Raw genomic sequence first — 24,950 nt, 5'->3', positions numbered from 1 at the left:
ACATGCTGTCAGATCCTCAGTGTCCCTGTAAACAGGGCACAGCTTGAATTCTCACGTAGGGGTGCTCTGTCTTACCCTGGACAGGCAAATCACAGATGAAGGACCCCCTGCCTGTATTTTTTTCTGTGGGCCCTAAACCTGAACACAGAAATGGTGGATAAAGATTCCAAACTACAGTCCCACAAAGGAACTGAAATAATGTATCAAATCCAGCAAACCAACAAATTTTTATTAGTTCAAACTCAACAGTTGCCTCTAATTCAAGTTTTAGTCCAAGAAAATAAATATTTATTTTCCAACTACAAGTCCAGGGGGAAAATAAACCAACCTTTTAATGGAAAACTTTAAGGAATTTTATTTTTTTAACAGAGTAAACTTGTTTCATCCCTGTAACTGGATTTATGTGCAAAAGCGTGCAATTTAAAAAGTTTTAAGGACCAATATGAAAGATAAATCAGGAAAAATAGATGGCATACAGGATTGGATAAAAATTTATGTTGTACAAAACAACAGAAAAGAACAGTATCTGTAAGAGAAGCAACAGAAAAGGAGTGACAACTAGATCACCTATGCCTGCTGGTGAGTGTGTAGACAACTAGCACTCATCATTGCTTCAAATTGCCTAGCTCTGTCAGACTGAGCTCAGAAACAGAGGAGATGAACAAAAGGGGAGGTAAGAGCAGAACTAGTATTAAAAAACATTCACTAGGTGATTCATTTTAGCCTGTATAGGGAAGAAGATTTTTCTTTCAATATCCTACTCTCCTATTATAAGGGACTTCACACTACTGCCTTCCACTATTACACAGCCAACACAGCTTTGGCCTTCTCAGTTGTGAAGGTCTTAAGTGCAAGAACATCTCAATAATATGAGAAAATACATGAACCTATCATAGTGGCAGCAGTCCATTTTCCAAAGACCTGGTGTCTCTGAGATGAGTTCCTGCTGAGCAACAAGCAAATCATAAAATGATCCAAGGGTGGACCTGTTTTACAACAGCAATGCTCCTCAAGTTCAGTTTGAACTATGGCTGTCATCATCTTAGCTAGAGAAAACACTTTTTCACAATGGAGACCTTGTGTTTCCATGGCAGAAGTAATATTTCTGCCAAAATCTGATGGGACATTATCTCTCCAGTTTCCCAAAATGTAGAGGGTTTTACTTCAGGATACCCACACCCAGCTCCAGACCCTTTCCCTCTGCCAACACCACACAGAAACATGACCATGTTCCCAAAAGAAAATGAGCTGTCTCACTTGGGTCAATGTCCACTAAAATTCCCAGTGGCTGAGAACTGACAGAACTCTGTTTTGGGAAATGGCATTGAGTTCATGACACACTTTCCCCCAGCATCTTCCAACCTGTCAGAGAGGTCCAAAAAAGTGTAGATGACCAGATTTAAGGGAAAACCAGAAGAAACATGGCAGGATCTGTTCCAAATATACAGGGCACTGAACAGATCCAGACCTAAATAACATTTAAATCGTGGAGTATTTTCCTATGCACTAGGCATGGAGAAATAGCATTGCAGACATCTTTACCAGAGAGCAAGGGCTCCACAAAGAGTCTTGATCACACTACTGTTTTGCATAAAAGATTGCTTAACAAACCTCACAGCAGGAACAAGAACAATACCATAATCAAAAACTAACCAGGCTAAAAACTAACCAGCCTTGATTAAAAAAAAACAAAAAAAAAAAACAAAAAAAAAAAAACAAAAAAAACAAACAAACCAAACTATATATTAAAAAAAAATCTCCATAAAAAATGGTAAGTAAACCATTAGAGTTCAGTGTTAGTAACAAATAGAATGGGCTGATGTGAAATCAAATGCCAAAGAGTTCACCACATTATTTTTTAAGTGAAGCCTGACAAGTCAAGGAAAGATGAAGTTCAAATGTTTTAGCAGCTCTCTGAAATTCTACCAAAGGGATTAAAATGTGCATTCTGGAAAGCTTTAAAAAAAATGAAAAAAAGAAAACAAACTTTCTTGGCAATAGCAGAGAAGCTTGGCTTTACCACAAGTAAAACACTGCCCAAGCACCTCAGATGCATCTCACTAATTCCCAAAACATTCAAGCAGCCCATTTAGCCTGAGTGTTGTCTGTTTAGCTTCAGTCTATGTTTTTTTACATTAAGGTCAAAGGGGAATGCAGTGTAAAGAGATGATCTCCAGGGAGATATGTGTAAAGCAAATTTCTCAAATTGTATTGATTCAATTAAATAAAAATGTCACTTACTGAGATTTGTCAATTATCTAGCAAAGGTCCAAGGCTGTCTCTGTTTTCCTGAAATTACAACTCACAAGCCAAAACCAATGAGGTAATATGATCCTGGTTTAAGTTTACCTTGATTCCACTTCTGATAATTTTGTTTTCCCCACGTGAATAGTATTTCTCCTATAACCTAAAACAGGATTAACCAAGTTGTTTTGGAAAATACCATGTAATGTATTCACAATACAAAATGCTTCATGAAAGCAACCAGTAACATGATTGCTATCCACACAACTATGTCAGCAGGACTGGACTACTTCAATTACAATTAAGCCTTAAAATGGGGTTTCACTCTTCTGCCATAGACAACAAAATTCAGAATTTGCAAAAAGAGTTAACTTTCATCTGAGATCATTAACTTGTATCTCTAGTGCTGAACATTTCATTTTAATTCACTGGTTGTGATGTTCAGAGTTTTGGGCAGAAATAGGAAAAAGGCTGCATTGCCTCAGATTCTGGGTGAGAAGTCAAAAGCAGAAAAGATTAATCATTGCTCTGAGGATATTATAGAAAAAGTTGAAGACAAAAGACACCATGCTGGAAAGTGCATGAAGGAGTGCAAGAGAACTAGATCAGCACAGCCAACATTATCTGGCAAAAGCTGAAACAATGAATTGTGAAGTATCCAACACACAGCAGAGTTATCACAGTTCTGGACAGCAAAGAGCTGCCAGGGTCTCAGGTAAATTTTGCTGATTTGAGCCTCTTCACAAATTCACTTCCCTTTTCCTTTTGCCTCTTCTTTCATTCCTCTTTTCTATCATTTTGTTAGGACCAGCTGCACAAATGAACAAAGAGTTTCCAATAATTTCAAGTATTACATTTAAATATTTTCACAGATCTATGTCTTCAGATCAAAATGTGAGTCTTTCATTTGAGTGATGCTATAGCAATAGCACTTCCTTGCCATTTGTAGTGGCTATAACAAGTTTCCCACAAAAAAATTCTCAGTAGAGCTAACTAGCACCTTCCAAAAATGTCATTAGAAATTAAGGTTTTCATCCCAATTTGCTAAATGAACAGCATTACTTTTCTGTGCTAGTACTCAGTCCTCAAGAGCAGAAAAGCCAGATGGGTAAGAGCAACCCTCAGCATCATGGCTGTAGCAACAATAATAAAAGGCAGGAGGAAGTCTCTTTCGCAAGAATGAATCACCTAATAATTGTCTGTCCAAGTATTTCAGCATATTCTATGTGCCAGTATTACAATACATACAGCCTTAAATGTCCTATGTCCTACTCATGAGGTTATGGCCAATTTTTTTCTGTAACAAAAACTGAGGCATCTTACATGCCCATTTTGCAATCTTTCAAATGATCAGATTTGAAATTGCAGTGATGATGACAGTTCTCTCAATATCAGAATAGAGAGATGGTTTACATAACCAATATTGGTAATAATTGGTAATGTGTGTGTATATATACACACGCAGAGCAGTAACTCTTGAACACGCATGCATACATCCTTCCATTTCCCATAAAAAGGATTTCCTTCCTTGTTCTGGCTTTCTGAATTCCTCCCTGCTGATTCAAACCAGAACACTGTAACCTGTGCTTCCTCGGCAAGTTCCTAGTTCCTATTCCTTTTAAAAAGAATATATATTTTATTAATAACTCTAATGGCTAAGCAGATGCACAGATATAAAAGTCTGCTGAGGATATGGAGGTTGACATCTAGTTATTTGTACAACATCAGCATAATACCACACATTAGCACTGTTGTTAAAAATCATTTCAGTGACAGAAACAAGCATGTGACATATTGTGACAACATCTGGCATTGTCCTAAAAATAATGGAGTTCATTTTCTTACTCCCTAAGCAGACTTGACGAAATGTAGCACTTCCTGGAGTATCAGTAACACACAAGTTCATAACCATAGCATCTCCAGTTTCTTCAGGACTGAGTATTTCCAAACAGACAGCCACACTCATGTGGCTCACACCAGAAGCATCCCAACTAAAAAAATCAATTGGATTCAACTGGGTGTGAGGCAAGGCAGAATTAAGCCCAAAGGTTCTGACAGAGAAAAATTATGTCAGGCTTCCAAGCCTCACAGAAGCTTATTTTCCATGGCTTGCTCCCCCACCCCTGCGGATGCCTACTGTATTCTTTGGCTGAAAGAAATCTGAAAATCTCAGGTCCTTTTTTGTTCCACTAAAACCACAAAAGTTTGGAAAGTCTCACACAGACAGATGAGAGAGTCTGGTAAAACTGCAGACAACAGTTCTAATTTTTTGTTACATTGGAAAAATAAGCTCTGCTTGTTTTCCCAACTGTTCCTTCTTCTCTTATAAACTCAGCCACCAGAGGTCTTTAAAAAATAGGAGGGAGGTTAATAGTTTAAAGCATGGGAATATATTTTGCCTATAGGGATGCTAGAGAGGGGAGCTCACAAATATTCAACTGATGATAGAATTTTTATCCCTGGGAACAGAATCTCTGAAGTCACTATCTTCCAATGTATTCCTCAGACTGTTTCTCTAGAGAGTTTCATCAAGCTAAGTTTGAGGGTTGGTTAATATAATTACAACTTTCCCTAATGAATTTGGAAAGTGCTCTTCTGCATCACATTTATAAAAACCTGCATCTTTCTTCTACAGGGATGTTTGCTACCAGAATCAGCACTGTCATTTGAATTGTCATTAGAACACTGCTAACATGATGATGTACATGCAACAAGCACACAGAAAACCACAACTGAATTTATAGGGGGAAATGACATGCATTTTGGCACAATAAGACTAAAGGACTTAGACTTTAAGCTCAGAAAGTGTTGATGCATTTACTTTCACTCTGGTACATAGCAGCAGTCTCTGATCCCCAAATTGCAGTCAACGACAAATGGTGCTTTTTGCAGACAGTGTGCTTCACCCTCACATGCTGCTCAGAAAAACTTCTTCCTAATGCCAGTGGAAATAGAATTTGGCTTAGGGGTAGTAAGATGAAGCCATACATTTTATTTTAATGAACAGAAAACTCTCTAGACAAGTAAACCTGTCTCATTCTGCTCGGTTTCCCAGTGTTCTTACTTCATTGCTCCCTCTGCATATTTATTATCTTTTAGCTTCATTCAGTGAGATCAAAATCAAAACAAGCTAGAGAAAACCAGCATCCCATATGCTAAAAAGCAAGCCAGATGATTTTATTTGTATAACACTCTGGACATGCCTATCTTACACTGTGCCCATTTCTCAATCTGTACCAGGATTTCATACTGCAACAATCAGCAATGTATGGATGGAGTTACAAGCACACATTAATTCCTCTCCTCTCGTTCCACATTCCCAGTTATCTTCCTGAAGTTATCTTCTTGATTCCCAGTTATCTTCTTGACTGAAAGTGTTCAGTCAACTCCATGTCAGTGCCCATCCAGGCTGGAGAATAACAACAAGCCTACCCAGTACAATGCACATACAATAACTTTCTGGACTAAAACCTTTTGAAGAAGAGACCATTTCCTGGTTCCTCCTGTAATTCCATCCTTGTCCCACTTTATATTTCTCAGAGACTGTAATCCTCATCTTCTAAGAGTCCCCTAAAATTTCCTAGAAATCTCATGCCTTCTTGACATTTCTCTATTCTTTTAGCCCTATTTTAACACACCATTTTCCATCTACTTGAGCTTCTTCACTGATGATCTCCTTTTGAACTCAGCCAAACAGCACTGTGCACAAGAGGAAACACAGACATGCACAGCAGAGAAGAGATCTCACGTCCAAGACCACTCAGTTATTTAGGTGGGAGATTCCTGACTTCTGCTGTGCAGCTATGTGTTAGCCCTGAAATTAAGTTAGAGGTATAAATCTCATCAGATGAAGTGTGGTTGCTCAAAACTTACACTTTAAAGTTGAATAAATCAAAGGGGTTGAAAAAGTGAGTGGTTCTGAGCATTTGACTGTACCTTCCATCAACATATAGCTCAGTTTTTCCAATTTTTCTGCCAGCGTTCTGACTATTCATTTTTTAACTCCATCCCACAAAATTGCATGAAAATGTTTTTTATTTATTAAGATTTTTATATTCAAGAAAATACTGTTCAGAAACTGACCCCTTAATAGGCTTTAAATCACCTACTCTTTATCTGGCATTTCTTCCTTTCATGATCAAAGTACCTGAACATCTTCCAATAATTCCCTACACAACATGGCAAGCACCTGCTATGTTAAATTCCCTCCCTTTGATCTAAACAATCCTTTTGGTTCCTAACACATTGCCTTGTCTTAGGGCAGAGACCTAGTCTAAGAGATAGATCAGCTGGAGAACTTCACAGGTCTTGGCCCTGCCCCTGGGAAAGGGTTCTCCTCTTGTGTTAAAACCTCTGCCCTTGCACAATATGATTCCATTCAATTAAAGAAGTAGAGGTGAGAATACATGTGGTATCGTGGTCATCATTAGTTACTTCTGGATTAAATAACAGACTAGATCTATCACCACAAAAAATGCATCACCCTACTTGACAAAAAAAATACTACAAAATTCCATACCACTCACTGGCCATAACTGTTAATAATGAATTTCACTTAGAGAATAGACTTATGCTCAGTAAACGTGACCAAAATGGTGCAAAGGAAACAAAAGCACCAGTTCAGATTTCAGTTTCAAAGTAATGAGTCCCATAGATTTATGGGACATAAATCTATACCATTTGCCCCTGAAACTTCACAGCACATTTTAAGATACACACCCTCTAGGTAAGTGATAAGGATTAAATTATTTAAAAGACCTTTCAGAAGTTCTGAAAGCTCAAACCAGACCTGACTTTTCTCAACTCCTACAAACCTTGTTTGTTGAAGTAGGTTTCAGAGACCACACATTAGAAGGAAGGGAATCTATAGATTCCCTTACAGACAGTGCTATCCAAGGTGAAAGACCCAGCACTGGAAGGAACACTCTGCTGCCTAGGAGGTGCTGCTGGATCACAAGTTTGACACTAAAGAGTTGGGGCTTCCCAAACCAAAAGTCCCACAAGACAGTCAAGGACTTTGGCTCCTAACAAATCTATGGAAGAGTACCACCCCAGAGAACCTGGGGGTATTGATGGACAGCTTGCTGAGGACATTAAAAAAATAAAAAAAAAACCACTATCCTACATTTTATTTTATAAAGATGACTTACCAAAATCTAGCCTGGCACCATTTCACATCCCTCCCTGAAAGCCTGAAATAACAGCAAAGCATCTTCCCACATGCTTCCCTTTTAAGGCAAGGTCTGATGAAGTACAGTTGGTCACTCCACATGACAGATTAACCAAACTAGATTTTTTTGTAGTGGGGCTTTGAGTTCAATAATTATTGCATGATGCACTGTGCATTGCCAATGTCAATGCAGTGCATATCTTTCTTTTCCACTGAAGGAAAGCAACATCTCAGTTTACACAGCTCTTAATGTAGCAATCTTGTTAGTGGAATGTGTGTCTAATGGGGGCTTTGACAATAAAACAGTCTTGCTAATAGATCATGATTTATTCCATTATTCACCATTTCCTTTAAGCTTTATTTCAGAAAAATAATACATATTTTAGAGTCAAGTTGTATTTTCCTAGGCTCTCCACCAATATTACTAGACTATACCTAGCCATCTTCAGTGACAACTGTAAATGATATAAGCAGTGGAAAAATCTGATGAGCCACACAAACCAAAATAATATTTGAGTGATGTAAGAGAGACAAGAATTAAATAACAGCAAGAACAGGATAGACAAGAAAAATGTAAATTTCTCAGTGAGGATGGAAACATTTATACAAGATGGTTCTTAATACAGCCAGCTCCACTTCCAACGTCCCAGTTCCACACCCTATGCCATATATATTAAGGCTGTTCCTATACAAGTTAGGATGTCAATTTTGTTACTTGTTCCAGAGAAGCTTATGAACCTTTCAGGGTTTTTGGTTTGGCTTGTTTTTTCCTTTTTTTGCAGTCCATTTTTTCCCCTCCTTCCATCCTCTTCGTCCCCAAGGTCTGTTTCTTCCAGTGCTCCCAAAATAGCTGCCAAATCTCACCTTTCATTTCCTTTTCATATTTTCCTTCTTTATTCCTTTCTGATTCTATACTACTTACCCTTACTCACACACACCTTGAATCATCAATCAAAATCTTCCCACCTAAAGTCTTCTCATCTTAAATTTAAAGTAATGGGGCCACTGGATCCTCTTTAAAGGAACATTTCTATACTGTAGCTCAGCTCCAATTTTATTAACAATTTTTTTTTTCTGCATAAAGAAAATATTTTTAGACCAAAGAGAACTACAGAAGTTCTATAGCAAAAAACAACTCTGGGCCCAATCCTTCCCAGCCTTAAGTGTGGGCAGCCTGCCTGCCTTGTGGAGAGCCCATTCCAGCTCCCTGCCACTGCAGGGAATTTATAATAGCAAAAGCAGGGCTAGTCTCATATGTCACTGTGTCATCCATCCACAAGATACAATGAACCTCTGAGATTCTTCCTCCTCTTTTTTTTCTCCCTGTTCCAAAGGAAGTAACTGATTTCTAGAAAATACTTTGGAGCTTTTAACTGGGACTTGACATGGGTGAGGCACACTGCCTGCTCAGTTACATAGTACACAATTAGGATCTAGGTCAAGTTACTACATTCCCATTTTGACCTGACCTTTCCCTAAGTAATGCTGCTAACAGACCTAGAAATTACAAGCCCAGAGACTCCCATCTTGTTTTTACCCCCAACACGGCAAAGAGCTGTTTCAACTCCCCACTAGTGTAGTATTTTTGGGCATTTTTTTTTTTCCTTCAGAATGCAGTGGATGGACCAGGCTACTGGAGCTGCTGTTACTTAACAACAGTGGTAATAATTTAACAATATTTAAAATAACCCCTTAGAAATTAGCAGAAACTGGAAAAAACCTACAATTGCTTTGATAATTGACTGGAAAAATATTCTTATATAAGCTTGTCATATATTTCATTCTCTCTGGTTTTAAAACACAGCAACTTAAACCTGCAAATCTTTTAATCATCCTCCTATTTTACAGCCACAGAATTCAGAGGGAATTGTCAGAAATACATGCTGGAACCACCCTTCTCCAGATACAAACAAAAAAGATGGACTATCGTGACATTCACCTTCTTATGCAAGTATCAGCTTAGAACAACAGTATTTTTTTGTGCGTGTGTGTTTGATTGTTGCACAGTAGAAAACCACCAAAGCAGTGGATAATTTGAAGAAAAAATGCTGCAAGCTGTACAGACAAGCAGTTTCTGCCACTCCTACACAACTCACTCAAGAAACAAATGAGTCCTTGGCACTAAACCTCCCCTCAAAAACAACCCTCTATTCCCTTTTACCACCAGCTGATTAGTCCTGCTCCACCAAGGTGGATTAAGGGATCCCACATGTGTTGTCATCTTCAGGTGACTGCAGCTGAGCCCTGCCTCCTTAATCATTCAAACCTTCCTCCTCAATGCAGCCTCCTGGCTCCACAGAACAACCTCCTCACTAAAGGAAAGTCCCCTGAAACCAAAGGGACTGAAAGTCTGAGCACTCCAAATAACATCACATTTTACAGGCCTTTTCCTTGACACCCTCCCCCCCCAATTTTGGTATTTTGCACAGCACCAGCACAGTGATGGCAAGGGTACAACAGCAAATGATGACAGATGCATTGACTGGCTTTGAAACAATTAACAGAGCACTTGAGAAGCTCTAGAAGGGTCTGATCTGAATTGCATTTTCCCGGATATAATTGCTTCTAAACAGAGGTAATATTGAACAACTGCTCTTCTGCTTGGCAAGCTCTCAGGATGCTTCCCAGAGCTGTAATACTATAACCTCCTCCTATCCTTGTTGCACACAAAGTTACAGGGGAATATGAAGAACAAGGCAGGCAAAGCTGCACTGCTAATGCAAAGAAGACATTTTACTCCATATTTGTGTTCAAATCAACAAACACACACATTTATTTCCTTAGTCCCAGAAATACACTCAAGAACCCTGGCCTCATCTACATCCTGAGTAGGAGCACAGCCCAGAAAGCAGGCTATGGTATGAGATGCCCTCTAAGCCTCTCTGCATTTCCAGACTCAAATTGCCAGCTGTTTGGATGCTAGAGAAGCATAAGCTGGAGCATAAGCATGATGTTATTTCTAGAACAAAGTGCAAAAACAAGGTGACTTGCCTTTGTGGCTTTTTTGGGCTGAATAAGAGTAGTAGGAACTGAGTAAGAACATTCCTGCCCCAGTCAAAACCAAAACTTCATCAGCCATTGCAGCCTGTTGCAAATGGCATTTGTGCACTTAAACAAAATTAATCAGAGTACAGAAAGTTGTGGAAAACAATACAGCATTGGAAGTCATGACATGAGGATTACTCTTTTAAGAGGAACTACCCAAACAGCAAATATTTATATGGTGAGGCCACAGCTACTTCTTTTCAAGTCAGCCTCAAAGTATACTAGGAAATTTTTCCACATGAGGACAAACCACCATGAAGGTTTATTTCAGCCTTGTCATCAAGGAAGCAAAATACTTGTGAGTGATACTGGTGGTATGTCTCAATAGACGTCATAACTCCTGTTCTGCATTTCTCCCTCACTGAATCTTTCTTGTACCAAAATTTTCCTTTAAAGCATGAAAATCTGCATTTACATAATCCCTTAAATGTCTGAAAATCACAAAGATCCAGTAGAAGCTTTTCCTCTATTTTTTTTTTTCAGGTTTTTGTTTGGGTTTTTTAACTACTAAGTTTTCTTAAATGTTTTCTTCCTCAGATTAACTTGCAAACACATAATTCATACATTTCCTTTCCGTTTTCCTATAGTCAGAGAAGTCCCAATGCTTTCTGGTTCTGGTACATGTGCTTGGAAAATCAGGTTAAAGCCTTTTCTAAGTATTCTTTTCTGTTAGAAGTCTAACAAAAGACTTCAGAGCACATCCTTGTGCTAATGTTAAGGCAGAGGAATTTTATGAAGAGGATTTCTGAGCAAAGAAATCTGGTTGGGGGTAACCTGTCCCTTGAGATAACATTTTCTTCAAAGTTATACTGTACTGGCTCAGATCTTCTCCCGAGAGCTAAAAGAGTTAGCAAAGGAAAAAGCTTTCCCTGCACTCTCTGTAGACACTCTCAGAGTTTCCAAGTGTGAGGAAGATAAATTTTCTTTCCTTTATTTCTTAATGCAGTAAAAATGCTCAACACACCACAAGAGGCCCTGGAAGCATGGATAACATAAAAAAATTCCCTTTTTTTTTTTTTTGGGAAACAGTTACTGGTAAGCTTTATATTGTTCCAAGCTCTTTAGAATTACATATCCCAAGATACAACTTGGTGGATTTTAGATCCTTTCAATAAACTGCAAAAATCAAAATTGGTTGGTGTTAATGTCATCACTGACAAAATTCAGACTAGAGAGACAAGTGAATGTACATTGAAATGAATGAAACTAAATTAGGACTCATGTATCAAAGGGTTGAGGCATTAATGAATTGTTCAATGAAAACATCTGCTCAAGAGCAAAGCAGTTGTCAGAAAAATTAAAATTGACAGTTAATACATAAGTTAGCATAAGGCCATGCATGTATTGTTGATTCTAGCTTTGGTCTAATTAAAACTCAAAAGTTGAGGGAGTGACTGAGGGAGGTGCATGTAAATAAACTCGGGAAGATGTAAAAACAGTCTGGAGAAAGAAGACTGAATTTATATAAATCATACCACACAGTATTTTATAAGTCAATTAACAGAAGCAGTTGATAATAAAATAATATGCTATCATATAATTTAAAATGGTATTTTAACATTAAAAGGGGCCAGGTTCACAAGTCGTCAATTAACTTCATGCTGCAATCAAGCATGAAAGGTGTTTCAGCAAGATTTGGGGAATATTTTTATGATAAACAATAAGAATTCATCCCTATTTACAAGAAATCATATGCAATAAGAACCTTAAAGAAACATCTACAGCAAATGTCAGGTTATTGCTCATTGTCCCCAAAAACATTTGTGCTTGAAAAAAGTTTTGCTCTCTGCCACCATATGTGGCTGGCACTGGAACTTCAGTTTTTATCTCTTAAAATGTACTTCATCACCAAAACTGGGAACTCCTAACTCTTTTCCATTAAATGATGATACAACGAACTCTATCAAGAAATGGCATGAAAGGGCTCCTATGGCTAATGGGGGCTACCAACCCTAAGACAGACAAACACTTAGAAAATTTTGCTTCCAAAGAACACTCCAAGATCACTTCCCATCTATCAAATGTTCAGTTGCTGTCCCCCACCCACACACTGAGGATTGTGCTTTTCAAGTAGCTCTTTTCCCCAGTAAAACCACTGTTCTTCTCCTTCATAAAACCACTGTTCCATCTGAAAATTTCTTTCATGCTTGGAATCAGGAGAGCGCAACATCTTTTTTCCAGATATCATGCATTAAAACATTTGTTCCTAGGCAGCAACTGGGTAAACAAAGCATCAGAGTGCAACATTGTCAGAAGTTACACAAATAAAAGTCCTCAATAGTGGAAAAGACGAAAAACCAAGCCTTATTTTGAATTTGTTACACTCCCTTGAGGAAGTAGGCTGGTTTTCATTAACAGGCAAGCGGTTCGTATGCCTATACTTTCCAAGATCAAGCACTTGAGAAAGTGAAAAAAAGGGAAAAAAAATTGGAAATTGCATAAGGACCTGCCCATCTTAGGTCACAATGATTAATGAAATGGAAATGTTAATACAGCTCAGAAGTGGCCATATCACATGGAAGTTCAGAAAATAACTATCAAGTTGTTTCCAGAAAGCTGTACCCATTAATAATCTCAAACCTCAGCTGGAACACAAGAGGCATAAGAAGTATGTTGACCCTGATGGTATTGATTAGACCGTGCTATTGAAAGTTTCACACACCAACCACAATCCATCTAGGAAAACCACCAAAAGCTGAATTCCAGTAAGGACAAAATGATTTTTAAATGCATGTGTAAATTTTGCAAGGGCTCTAGCCAGTGCCAGTGTAGATCAAATGAAATCACAAGCTTCTCAGCTCCTCACGCCATATAAGATTTCCTCAACATCTGTATAATTTTTTTTGCTGCACATCCTTTGCATCTCAAGATTCCTCAAGTCTTAATAGTACTAGTTCTTGTTGCTGTTAATTGTCTGGTTTCTTCTGTACGGCACAGTTCTCTTTATTATAGGCTGCTGTATCAAAAGTAGATAAAAATGCTATATTGACAAAATATTTAATTATCCAAACGTATTCAATACACTTTCTGAGGAGCTAGAAGGGTAAACTGACATTGCAGCAGTAGTTAGAGATGTCAGTTAGTGGTATATAGTACAAAAATGTCCCACAAACAGAAATTACATGGAATATGATTATCAGAGATTAATTCCCCGCTAACCTGTACTGGAGATAAAACTTATTTTTCAAAGTAATTTGCAAAGCACTGAGCAGCTCTCTGGGTATGTGTGTCAAGGCTGAAGAGAGAAGGGGGGAAGAGGGTTACTAGATAAGCAAAGTCTGATCCAGATCCAGGATGCTTACACTCCATGTGTGTTTCACAAAGGCTAATTGCTTTATTCTGAAGCAAGGCTAATAAATTAGTGTAAGATTGCCTGCAAGACAATAAATCAGAGAAACAGTGTTTACATGGTTTTGTTTTCTTTGGCAGTTGTAGAAGTTTATAGAGTTTTATGACTTCATTCCAAATTTGCTATCAGAAGTTCTGTATGGCTACCTTGGAAGCAAACCTTAGGAGAAATTATTTTTCTCACAGAGATTTCATAAAAGCCACAAAACTTGCTACCTACCTAAAAAAAAAAAAGCATGTAATACCTTAATTAATCAGCCTTCACTATGCTTCCTGCTGGCTACTTTCTGAATTCAGCAGAGGGTGTACAAGCTACCCAGCTACAGGTCAGTGCCAGAAACTCCAAAGGAACAGAGTGTGTCCAGGAAGGATACCTGTCCTGTCTGCTCCCGGGCAACACAGAAGGATGCTCCATGGAAAAATGGATTCAGTTGACATCATTAGCTAGTAACAGAGCACCCAAAAATTAATACTAGGAGACTGCAGCAGACACACTGTAGGATGATAGAATTCTTTTGCTTGAGGTTGTCATCTCCTTAGTGTTTCTTGGATGCTTTTACATCTGCCATAATTGCCAATGAGGATCAGAGCTTTTATATTCAAAATGCAAACCCAGCAGCTGGACACTACCACTGTTGGGTACTTCACTACCACTAATATGTACTTCTCCCTTTTCTTGCCTGCCTGAAATGCACCAAACTAATTTAAATCACAGTTCTAGCTATGTACAGTTCAAATCTGGAAACATGAAAACCATCTTACACTTGCACAAAAGCTGACTGTTTAAATATTTAATTATTCAACAGCAAGTATAAATTAAGGGAAGATGCTCTGTACTGAGATTAAGAAAAGTAACTACAAGGTGTGGGGGCTGATGAGACCTTCAGAGTCAAAGCTTGGGGTGCAAAAGCAGCAGCTCTGTCAAACGACTACAAGGTTGTACATGACAGGTACTTGTATTTAGCTATGTTTCCTTTTATTTAGGAAGATAATAAAACACTGCGTTTATTTTTCCTTGCACAAGTACATTAATATGCCTCATTTATGAATTCATTTTTACCATCAGATTTCAGCAAGCACAGGGGATGCTTGTGTAAGAAATAAGAAATGCATGACAACACTAAAAGTAACTTGGCAAGTAGCAAATCAAACTAAATGCATGCATTTGTCACTGCCTTGTGTAGCCACAGTGGTGGCATTGCCACAAGTCAGAGGAAAAACATAAAAGCAGGATTTGTGTGAAGAGATGACATCTTTGATTAGACAAAACTGCAAGTCATAAGGAAGGCTGTCAAGCTCTCTTGTTTTGAAATTTTCTGCAATTATATCAGTTGATTTAAGATGAGCTATTACCTTTCCATTCACACCTTCACATACATGTAGCATTTCACACCCTGCACTATCAATTCCTCACTATTCCAGTCAGAAACTCTGGGAACAGACAATATTACCACTTTACCCCAGGAAAGAAACAGTAGGAATATGTGAGGTTTTGTTGCCTCTGTTTCTGGATGGGCATGTTCATAAAAACTTCTTTTTTTTTTTCCCCTTACCTTTTAAAGCATCTTCAAGTGAGAGACAAGTTAAAAGAGCTGGCATCAGTCAAATGAATCACATGAAATACAGCAGATATTAAATAAAGCAAGAACACTACTGTTTCAGCTGTAAAATAGCATTATATGAACAAGCCAGGCCCCTTTGGAGACATTCTCTCATTATGCAACACATCAAAAGACAACATCAGTGTAATTATTCTCATAATACAAATTAATGGAAAATACAACCAATCACTGATTGGTGTGAGAGGCAGCAGACTCCAGATACACACAGAACTCTCCACTAGGAAGGGCATGTAATTATTCTGTAACCATGTGGTTGAGGCCACAACTCAAGTGCTGTGTCCAGTTCCTCAGTTCAGGAAGGACATGGAGGTGTTGGAGCGAGCCCAGGGAAGGACAACAAGGCTGGGGAAGGGTCTGGAACACAAGTCCTGTGAGGAGAGGCTGAAGGAGCTGGGTGTGTTCAGCCTGGAGAAAAGGAGGCTCAGGGGGGATTTCATCACTCTCTGCAGCACCCTGAAATGAAGTTGTAGCCAGGAGGGGGTTGGTCGCTTCTCCAAAGTAAAAAGCAAGAGGAAATGGTCTCAAGTTGCACCAGGAGAGGTTTAAATCAGGAATTGGAAAAGTTTTCTTCATTGAGAAGGTTAGCAAACATTGGAATTACTGACCAAGGAGGTGGTAGAGTCACCAACCCTAAAGGTACTTGAAAGACATGCAGATATGGCACTGAGGGACATGTTTCAGTGACAGACTTGTGCTGGGTTGGCTGATTGACTCCGTAGTCTTAAAGATCTTTTCCAAAATAAATGGTTCTGTGAGTTCAGAGAGGATACCAGGCAGAGATCATTCTGACCCATCTGTTAATAAGAACCCATTTTCTTCCACTCTACACACTAAATGGTATGTGAATGAACTATAAAGGACTAGATCAAGTTACTCTAATTAGAAAAGATCAATTTCTTAAGGCAGTAAACTGGTTTTCAAGGCCTTGTCTTCAGGAATACTAAAGACATAGTTTGAATTAGAACTCTGAAATATAAATCAAAGCAAATTGTCCCATATTTTCTCCTCTTAGCCAGCAAATACCCCTTCTCTTCACTAGGATTCTACTCTATGGTAGGAAAACCACAAGTAACCTTATGCTAGCAACCACAAGTAAAGAACAGCCTTTTCTGCAAGGTCTGGAGAATGAAGTAACAAATACGTGCAATGTAGCACTAGAATTATTTTGCACAAATTACAAATGCTTCAAGAGTCTTATTTGGTAGGGTCCTATAATGTCCTTGGTAGATCAAATTCCCAAAGTTTGAAAATGTACCCAACTGATGCTAAGGATATATTTAATGAGTGCAAAGGTCACTAACTTTTCTAACTTCAGAACACAAGTCAGTCATTTCAGGTTCTTTCGGAAGATTAATGAGGCATCATACAACCTCTAAAAGAAGTAAGAAAAATTACTGAATCTTTAAACCTTTGTATTATACACTTAGTTTCATATACTGAAATTGTGTTTCATATTATTAGTCTACTCTCTTTTCATTTGTCAAATTAAAATGTGTTTTTTCTGTACCAATCTGACCTAGGTATATGACAGCACATTGCTACAAGTTTTACACAGATTTTGCAATTTATCCAGACCTACAGAAAGTGAGCAATACATCAAATGACACTGTATTATACTGGTACCATACAACTCGAACTCTGCTATTTTATCTCCACCCAGAAACTGTAATATGTCACCAAGAAAGGATATGCTACCCAAACATAAGCAGAAATACACACTTAGGAAGGTCAGTAAAACAGAATATTCCAGGTCAGCATTAGAAGTGAAACATAGCTACCCAGTGTTCACATTATTCTATATTCTGTTTCTAAATATGAGAATCATGGCTGTCAGATCAAACTTCTTCAGAAGTAACTCAAAGAAATCTCCAGCAAGTCCTCTTAAGACAGACAAGGTCAGAAGTCTCCAGCTCAGAGAAATGACATCTTCAGTAGTACCACACCACTCTGCAGATCCAACACAAAGAACACTTAATATTTGACATTTCTCTCAAAGGAATTAAAAAAAAAAAATAGGGTCTTCCGGGCAGTAGTTTCTCATTCTTCAACTGACAGGTTTCCTGGGAATGCTGACTGTCAACTAGGAATTAAAATTTATTTTCCTAAAGAGAAGTGTTGGGAGGCAGCATTCTCATGTCACACTGCATTGGCCAGACTGTCAGGACACCTGGTTTCTGGGAAATCAGCTCATTTCATGAAAATCAGCTCACTTTTCTTTCTTTAAATACTGCAGCTCTCAAATCACTAACAGACCTAATTTGAGTCTCTACTTTCCTTTGTACTTTGCTTTTTAGCCCTGTACACACAGCTAATGGATTCACACTGTTTTCCAGCTAAGGTAGACTCTCCTCTTTGACAGATCTCAGGCACCCTGTGTCTTGTGTTAATGAGCAGAAGGAGTTTCAGACCAAGGCATCAAAAGGAAAATTGTCTCAGAATACTATCCTGCAAGGTGCCTCTAAAGCAGCTTTCCCTCTGGGTTTCAATGACCTCAGCCAAGTAACATTTCTGCAGTTCAGCTTGGGACAGGACAAACACTGGTATCTTAGACAAGCCTTTCAGATAAAACCTCACATGACTCCAGACAAAGACCAAGAGCTCTCTTCCATCACATCCAATTTGCACAATCCTATCTAGAAAGATTTAGAGGGCATCCATGGCTTAGCTGTGACTTAACCCTCAAGTCTGACTCAGAAGCCAAGAATTTTTCTTCTGTTTCCATTTCCTGCTTCATTTTGGCAGGCCAGTGTGTAGTCCCTATAGAACAAGCCCCACATATATCATGTGCTTCCATCCTGACCCCTTAAAACTTTTCCTTCAGGGGTTCTACTGCCCTCCCTTCAGAGTAAATTCTGTTGAAAAACTCTATGGTTCATGTAGGGAGGGTTTTCTGTTTTTTAAAAATTTAAAAAGCAGTTCTAGACAGTAATTTCATACAGCTGTGATCAGAGACAGCTAGAAAGGCTTAAAGAAAATTCAGGGGTTCACAAACTGCATAGACTGGTTCTTAGTGGCATAACTCCACAGCTCACTGCTCAGACAAAAAAAAATAATTACTGAATCATCTCTGAACAAAGATAAAACTTCCTCAATTTTATGCCTTTGCTGTTATTTTAGCAATGGTACACAACAGCCATCCTCCTATTCCCAATTATGCCCAGAGAACAGGCATAGGAGCCTGGGATAGTGTTTTTCCTCCATCCCACTTCTTTGTATAAGCAGACAAGCGTGTTCTTACTTAACATAAAATTGTGGTGTCCCAAATGGTTGGGATTTTTCATGTTAGCCAGTTCTTAGCCCTATGGACAGTTCACAAAGAGTCTCGGTTTAAGGCCAGGACTACAAATAGTTCTGTTTCTAATAAAACTTATTTTGCTGGGAGTGTTTTAATGCTGGGAACTCAGAGGACTTTAATAACTGTTAAATACTGGGGGTTTTCTAATTGTATAGGGAGTTTCCTAAAGTTTTTGATCCTGGATCCTGCAGGAGTTACTGGACCAAGCAAAATAAGGAGCATGAGGAGTCTTGGAACCACAGTACAAGTATCTCTCAGTTCAAGAAAATATGGTAAACAACAAAAAAATAATTTCTTTATGGTTTTGTCACTACTTCATTTGAATTCTCCATTCTTATAGCAAAGTCTGCTGATGGACTCTCGATTCAAATAGCACTGGATGAGGCCATGACCATAACAAATATGGCTTAAATCACTGAAAATCAAATTTAACAAAGGCCAAATATACTTCAATTATCTCTGTCTGCATCCTCCTTATTTTTCTCCCCTTCCAATGATTAAATATTTCTAGGCCACTACATAAGCCTTCCAAAGCAGATATTCCCATTCTATCTCACAACACTCCCAAACTCCCACACCTTCTGCAGGCTCTTTTCCTCAGTATGAGGATCAGATGAAATTATTTTGTCAGGTTTATGGGGGTAAAGGTGATCACAGAGTAGTCACTCAAGGCTTTTTTTTTTTGCATCCAGTCCACAGCACCACTTGGGAATAAAACATCTGATCTGCCCATCTCCCACTGAACAACAAGACAAATAATCATGAATTAAATAATGCTTAAGTTTTTAGCTTGTTGTTATTTCATCTGATGACTTAGGGCATGATTGTTCTCCAGCAGAAATTAATGAAAAACTCCCCTTGAATTCAACAGGAGCAAGATTACATCCCTGGTTTCTTACCTCCTTAGAGAAGCTGACAAATCACAGAAGTTAAATGACTATTTCTCACTTAGGAATAATGGTGAGAAAAATGTACAGAACAGTTATTCCCTGTTTATTCTCCCATTCTTTGACCAAGCATCCGATTTTTACTTCAAAAACTTAATAGAATAAAGACAAACACACAAAAAAAACCAAAAAAACAAGATACAGCAAAAGCCTGACAAACACAAAGTTTGTCTTTACAAAGCAGACACATTTGCATTTAGGATACTTTTGAAATCACATTCACTGAATTGCAAACCATTCACCCCCTCCACTGTCACTTCCCTCATCCCCCCTTTTTCACATGCACATACTGTGGGGACTGCCAAGACAGAACATCCCACTGACCTTGGCAATTGGCAGCTGTGATCAATCACTTCGTAAAATCCTATGTGTCAGCTAGAAACCACTTGTATTTCTCTTAAGCAAGTCAATCTGCTAAACAGCTTAAGTCATGAATCCATTCAGAAGGCTATGAAAATAAATTCATTTGGATGAAATGGTTCTTTATGCCTGATTTTCTTTCTTCTTTTCTAATGTGTTAATATTAAAGGAGCACTTCATTGTCTCTGTGAGAAGCTGCTGGCACACTCCAGTGCAGCTGTACTGGTTAATGGAGGGGACCTCCTCACTTACTGGTGAAGCTCACCACAGGTATCCCTGGACATGACACAAGTTCCCAACTCTTTCAGACAACTCATCTGACCTAATATGAAGTGAGTTATCAAACAAAAGGAAAGCAAGCATCTCTCCATAGAAACTGAGCATCAGACAGAACTGTTATTACCAAACACAGCACTAAACAAATGAGACAGCTTTTAACCCTAGGCTGAACTTTGGTGGAATGAGATCAGCATGGAAAGTCACTCTTCCCATAATTATTTTCTATGTAAAAACAACATTCCAATGGATTTCTTTGGACAATCTGCTCATTATTGAGACTGCATATGCTGCTCTCTGCCCCTAGACCATCCTATGAGCATAATGTGATTTGTTATCTGTTTGCATACTTAATCTGTCCCACAAAAATAACAGCTTTTCCACTCAATCCTTTGGATAAATCAAAATAAAATCTTAATCTTAAAATATGCAGATCAAACAAAGCTTAAAGAAAACAAGTAAGAGGAGTGATTAAAAAATTAAGAAGCTACACTGAAGAAACAAAGAAAGAAAGAAGCCAACTGTGAAAAAGTGAGGATAACAAAGACTACTCCTTGGAGTCATGAGTTAAATGAGTAAAGAGGCCTGTGCAGCTAATCTACAGTTAAACGTGATCACAAAAGGACTTTTACTACCTTGACTGCATTGTGATACCTTTTAGAAGTAGAATAATAAAGCAGAAGTTTGCCTCTTCAAACATGATTCACTCCTACAGCCATCCATGGTAACTCCAAGAACATTACCATTACAAAGTACAATAATAAAACGTGTTTCCATTCACAACCTGAGGGAAAAGTACATTGTGTTTTGCACATTTTTACTGTAAAATGAGAATACTGTGAAAGGTACCTTCTTAGGGTGCCATGACACATTTCCTTTCTCACCTAAACCAATAAAAGCATGTAATGCAAGCAGGGTGTCACACCTCACAGGTGTCTGTCCATTTGAAACTTACTCTGAGGCAGCATCAAAGAGTGAGTTATCTTTGCTAGATTGTGCATTCTGTTAGGTTTCTAAATTTGTCATCTAATTAGCATCTGCTCAGAGAGGTTGTTTCTTTCAGATTGGATTTTGGCAGGGAAAGGATTTTAAATGTCAGATTAATTTCCAACTTAGATCTGACAGAGAAATTTTGAGGTCTCCTGGTACAAACAGGAGAAAAAGGAATTGGCAATAGCCAACCACTAGTTTCAACAACAAGGATGGGAACACAACTGTTTTCTCAGTGTATTCCTGATGCAGAAGGCAACTGGTTCAGAATTGTTGTGGTTTGATGGCATTTCATCACTGTGATAGTCTTTGAGGAAAATTTCCAAGCAAAAGCTTGAAATTCATTGCCACTTAAACAAGACAGCTTCTCTTTCCCCTCATCACACTTCTTATTGTACTTTAAGATGGCTGCTCACCACTGATAAATGGAAACTGTTTCTGGATGGTGAAAATAATAGCTTTGAGATTCAACCGGGTCATCGATTTTCTTGATTGTTCTCATATATTTGAGTTAGGATATAGGAGTTTGTCTCTGACTTCAGACCATAAGCATGTTCCTACCCCATGGAAAAAAAAATCAGTCACTCAAAGGATCAAATCTTTAAACTAAAACTTACACAGTTCACAGCATAAAACAGCTCATGCTGCAGCTAACTAGACAATAATTTGTTCACAGAGCTAATCCCCGAATTTAAGCAGGATCCACCCAGCAGGTAACATTTCTCAAAGCACAGGCAGCATTTCTCAAGACAAAGGTGCTGAACCTTCACCAGAAAATCCAGAATCCACATACAAAGGCTGTAAGATCCTGCTCAAACAAAATGCACGCTTTGAAACACATTTCAAAGGGTTTTTATTTTAACATTCTCCTGTGCTGCAATAACTGCTCGCTGAAGTTCATACTCTACAGCTTGAGGCCTTCTGGAGGTGAAGTAGTGAGACTCCCACAGTACACTAAATCACACACAGCATCAATACCACATTCTGTTTAAGAAAGGTGAGACAAGAGAGCTTCCCTGGTGCAAGGCCAAGCACAGTGAGCCACTGGCAACATTTGTTACATCACAAGAAGAAGCCCTTTCCACTGACAGGACCTGTGAAGCTACATCAGCAAATATCTAGGGAAACTTTCACAGAACCTCAAAAGGTAAAGAAAATAAGTTATTTCTGTAAGTACACACATGGATAGGACTTCTACGTATCTAATAACCCACACAGCACATGACACTATTATCCCATTTATATTCTTCCAGCAAGCCCTTCACATTACCCAGGTCATTGTTTATATGCTGTCTGTAGGTAGTGAAATATACTTGACCCAGAAAAGGTTCTCAAGATAAAAAAGTTAGCCCTTAAAGGTAGTCGGAAAAGCAGAATTTTAGTACACTGATGCATTGTATCATGTGGTATTTAAAAACAAAAACAAACAAGAAAACCTACACAAAGAGGACTGCCTTAGAAACAGATTGACCATCTCAGGGAAGTGCAGCCTTCCAAACACAAATCCTGGTTTTCAAACTCAATTTCACTGAATCCACTGACAAATTCAAACAAGGCACACTTCAGAGAAATCAAAACAGACTGATTTGACTGGCAGTCTCTGACGATAAGTACAGCTGCGAAGTTAAAAATTTTTAAAAAGCCTTCCTATGTCCACACAAGTTTAGCATCTAAATCCAAACTAAGCTCCACCACATAAATTGAATTAGAAATTCCAGGGAAAACACACATCTGTGTTCATGCGAGTCCCTTGCTTATCTTACTGAAACAGAGGTTATAACACTGTATAAAGCCAAGAACACCAGAGGCCAAGTCCAAGTCAGACTGAAAATCTGAAAGAAAGTGTTATTCATGTCATCTTGTGAGGAATGCTTTACAAATAGCATGAACTGGCAGGAAGAATGACAAGACATCCACTCCTGGCTGTCTAGACTGAGTTTGAGACTAACCAGCCATATAGACTGCAAGAATGAAATTACCCAAAAGTATTGGAAAAACACACTTAAATTAAACAAACTGATAATAAAAGTAAATAGGCTCCTTCCCAACAGGCATAAGTGATTTCCAGATTTTGTCTTACTAGAGCCTAGAAAAACAGAACAATATTAGAAATCCCTATAATAGCTAGAGATGTAGTGGGGGCTGAGGGTCCTCTTCCTTCTCTCCAGAGCCTACAAGGCTTCTAGGTTATAAAACACAAAATGAGTAGCTTAGAATCACCTCGGAGTTCCTGTCCAATTTATAACCTGAAACACTACAAAAAATTCTGGGAAATAAAGTGGATTTGCTTCAAACTCCCTCAAACTGCAATGGCATGAGGGTTTTATTTGCAAAAATCCAGAGTCTTTTCTGTCTCAGAAGCCTTTCTGTAACTAAATTTACATTAGTCTACCAGCTTGTTACCATGATAAAAGAATGGGGGGGGAAAGCACAATTTGGTTCTTTTTCAAGGGCATCAGCAACAGAGGCCTAAAGAACAAAACAAACTATAAAGGTGAAAACTCATAGTAGGTCTAAAGCAAGATATCCAACTCGTCATCACGAAGACATGAAGACTGCACAGCAGTCAAGGCTTCTCTGATGTCTAATTAAGCTGTTTCTGGGGCCTCAGAAACCCCCTTTTTAAAGAAACCAATCAACAAGGTACAAGTGACTTCATACAACCGTGACTTGTTTTGTATTTTTGAATATCCATTATTACCTTTGTAAATTGAGCCTAGAAAATAAGATCTAATGGTAAAATTGTTTAGGGACTGTGTACAGTGAAGATCAGATCTGTTTAACACAGGAGAAAAAGAAATACCAAGGTTACAGAATTGGAGTGCAGGGTCACTGCGAGGAAAGTCAATTTTTTTTTGTTTTAAATAAAATTTGAAATGATGCCTTCTTTTTCCAAAGGATTTTTGTTTTACTCTCAGACGAAAGTTTCCACATCTCTCAGCAACACAAAGGAAATATATTTGTATTTTAAAGGTGTGTCGAAGTGATACACTTCAAACTCCTTAGTTACTTAACTCTACATTAAAATCAACTGAACTCCTTAATCAGATCCCCAAACCAGCTTTACAGGATCTCTTACATTAATCCTTAACGCTGCCAAGAAGGAAGCTGCCATGAATTCTCATATGCCATAATCATCAATAGGACCCAGCCGTTGATCACATACCTCCATCTCACTTTTCCCAGGCTTCTCTTCATTGGGGAAAATTATATGATATTGTCTTGGGCTGGCAAGTATAGGTATCAGCAACAGCAGAAATGCTACCAGAAATCACCTTTGATGGCTAAGTCAGGACTCTGGATCACTGAAATACACTGGCATGATGCTCTGAAAATCCCCTCCCCAGCTAGAGTTTCATTTTCTGCTGTATAAAGCAATTCCCTGCACTGCCATCACACTTTTCTGTCCCACTGCCACCAAGCCCATCATGGAGTTTTATTCATTAAGCCGAAAGAGCTTCATCAGGAATTATAGGCTTGAAGCATATATATAGATACAAGATAGCACTCATCTAGATTATTTTGTTGCTGATTAATTTGCCTTACTCTATGTAAAATAAATAATACACACGTGATTTTTTTTTCAATTGCTTCTGTACACATATCAACCTCAAATGACCATTTAAAGCTCTGCTATACACTGAGGTCCTCCT

This window comes from Cinclus cinclus, chromosome 5 (genome assembly GCF_963662255.1).
Source record: "Cinclus cinclus chromosome 5, bCinCin1.1, whole genome shotgun sequence".
In the NCBI taxonomy this organism is placed as follows: Eukaryota; Metazoa; Chordata; class Aves; order Passeriformes; family Cinclidae; genus Cinclus; species Cinclus cinclus.
This window is presented reverse-complemented; position numbering follows the sequence as displayed.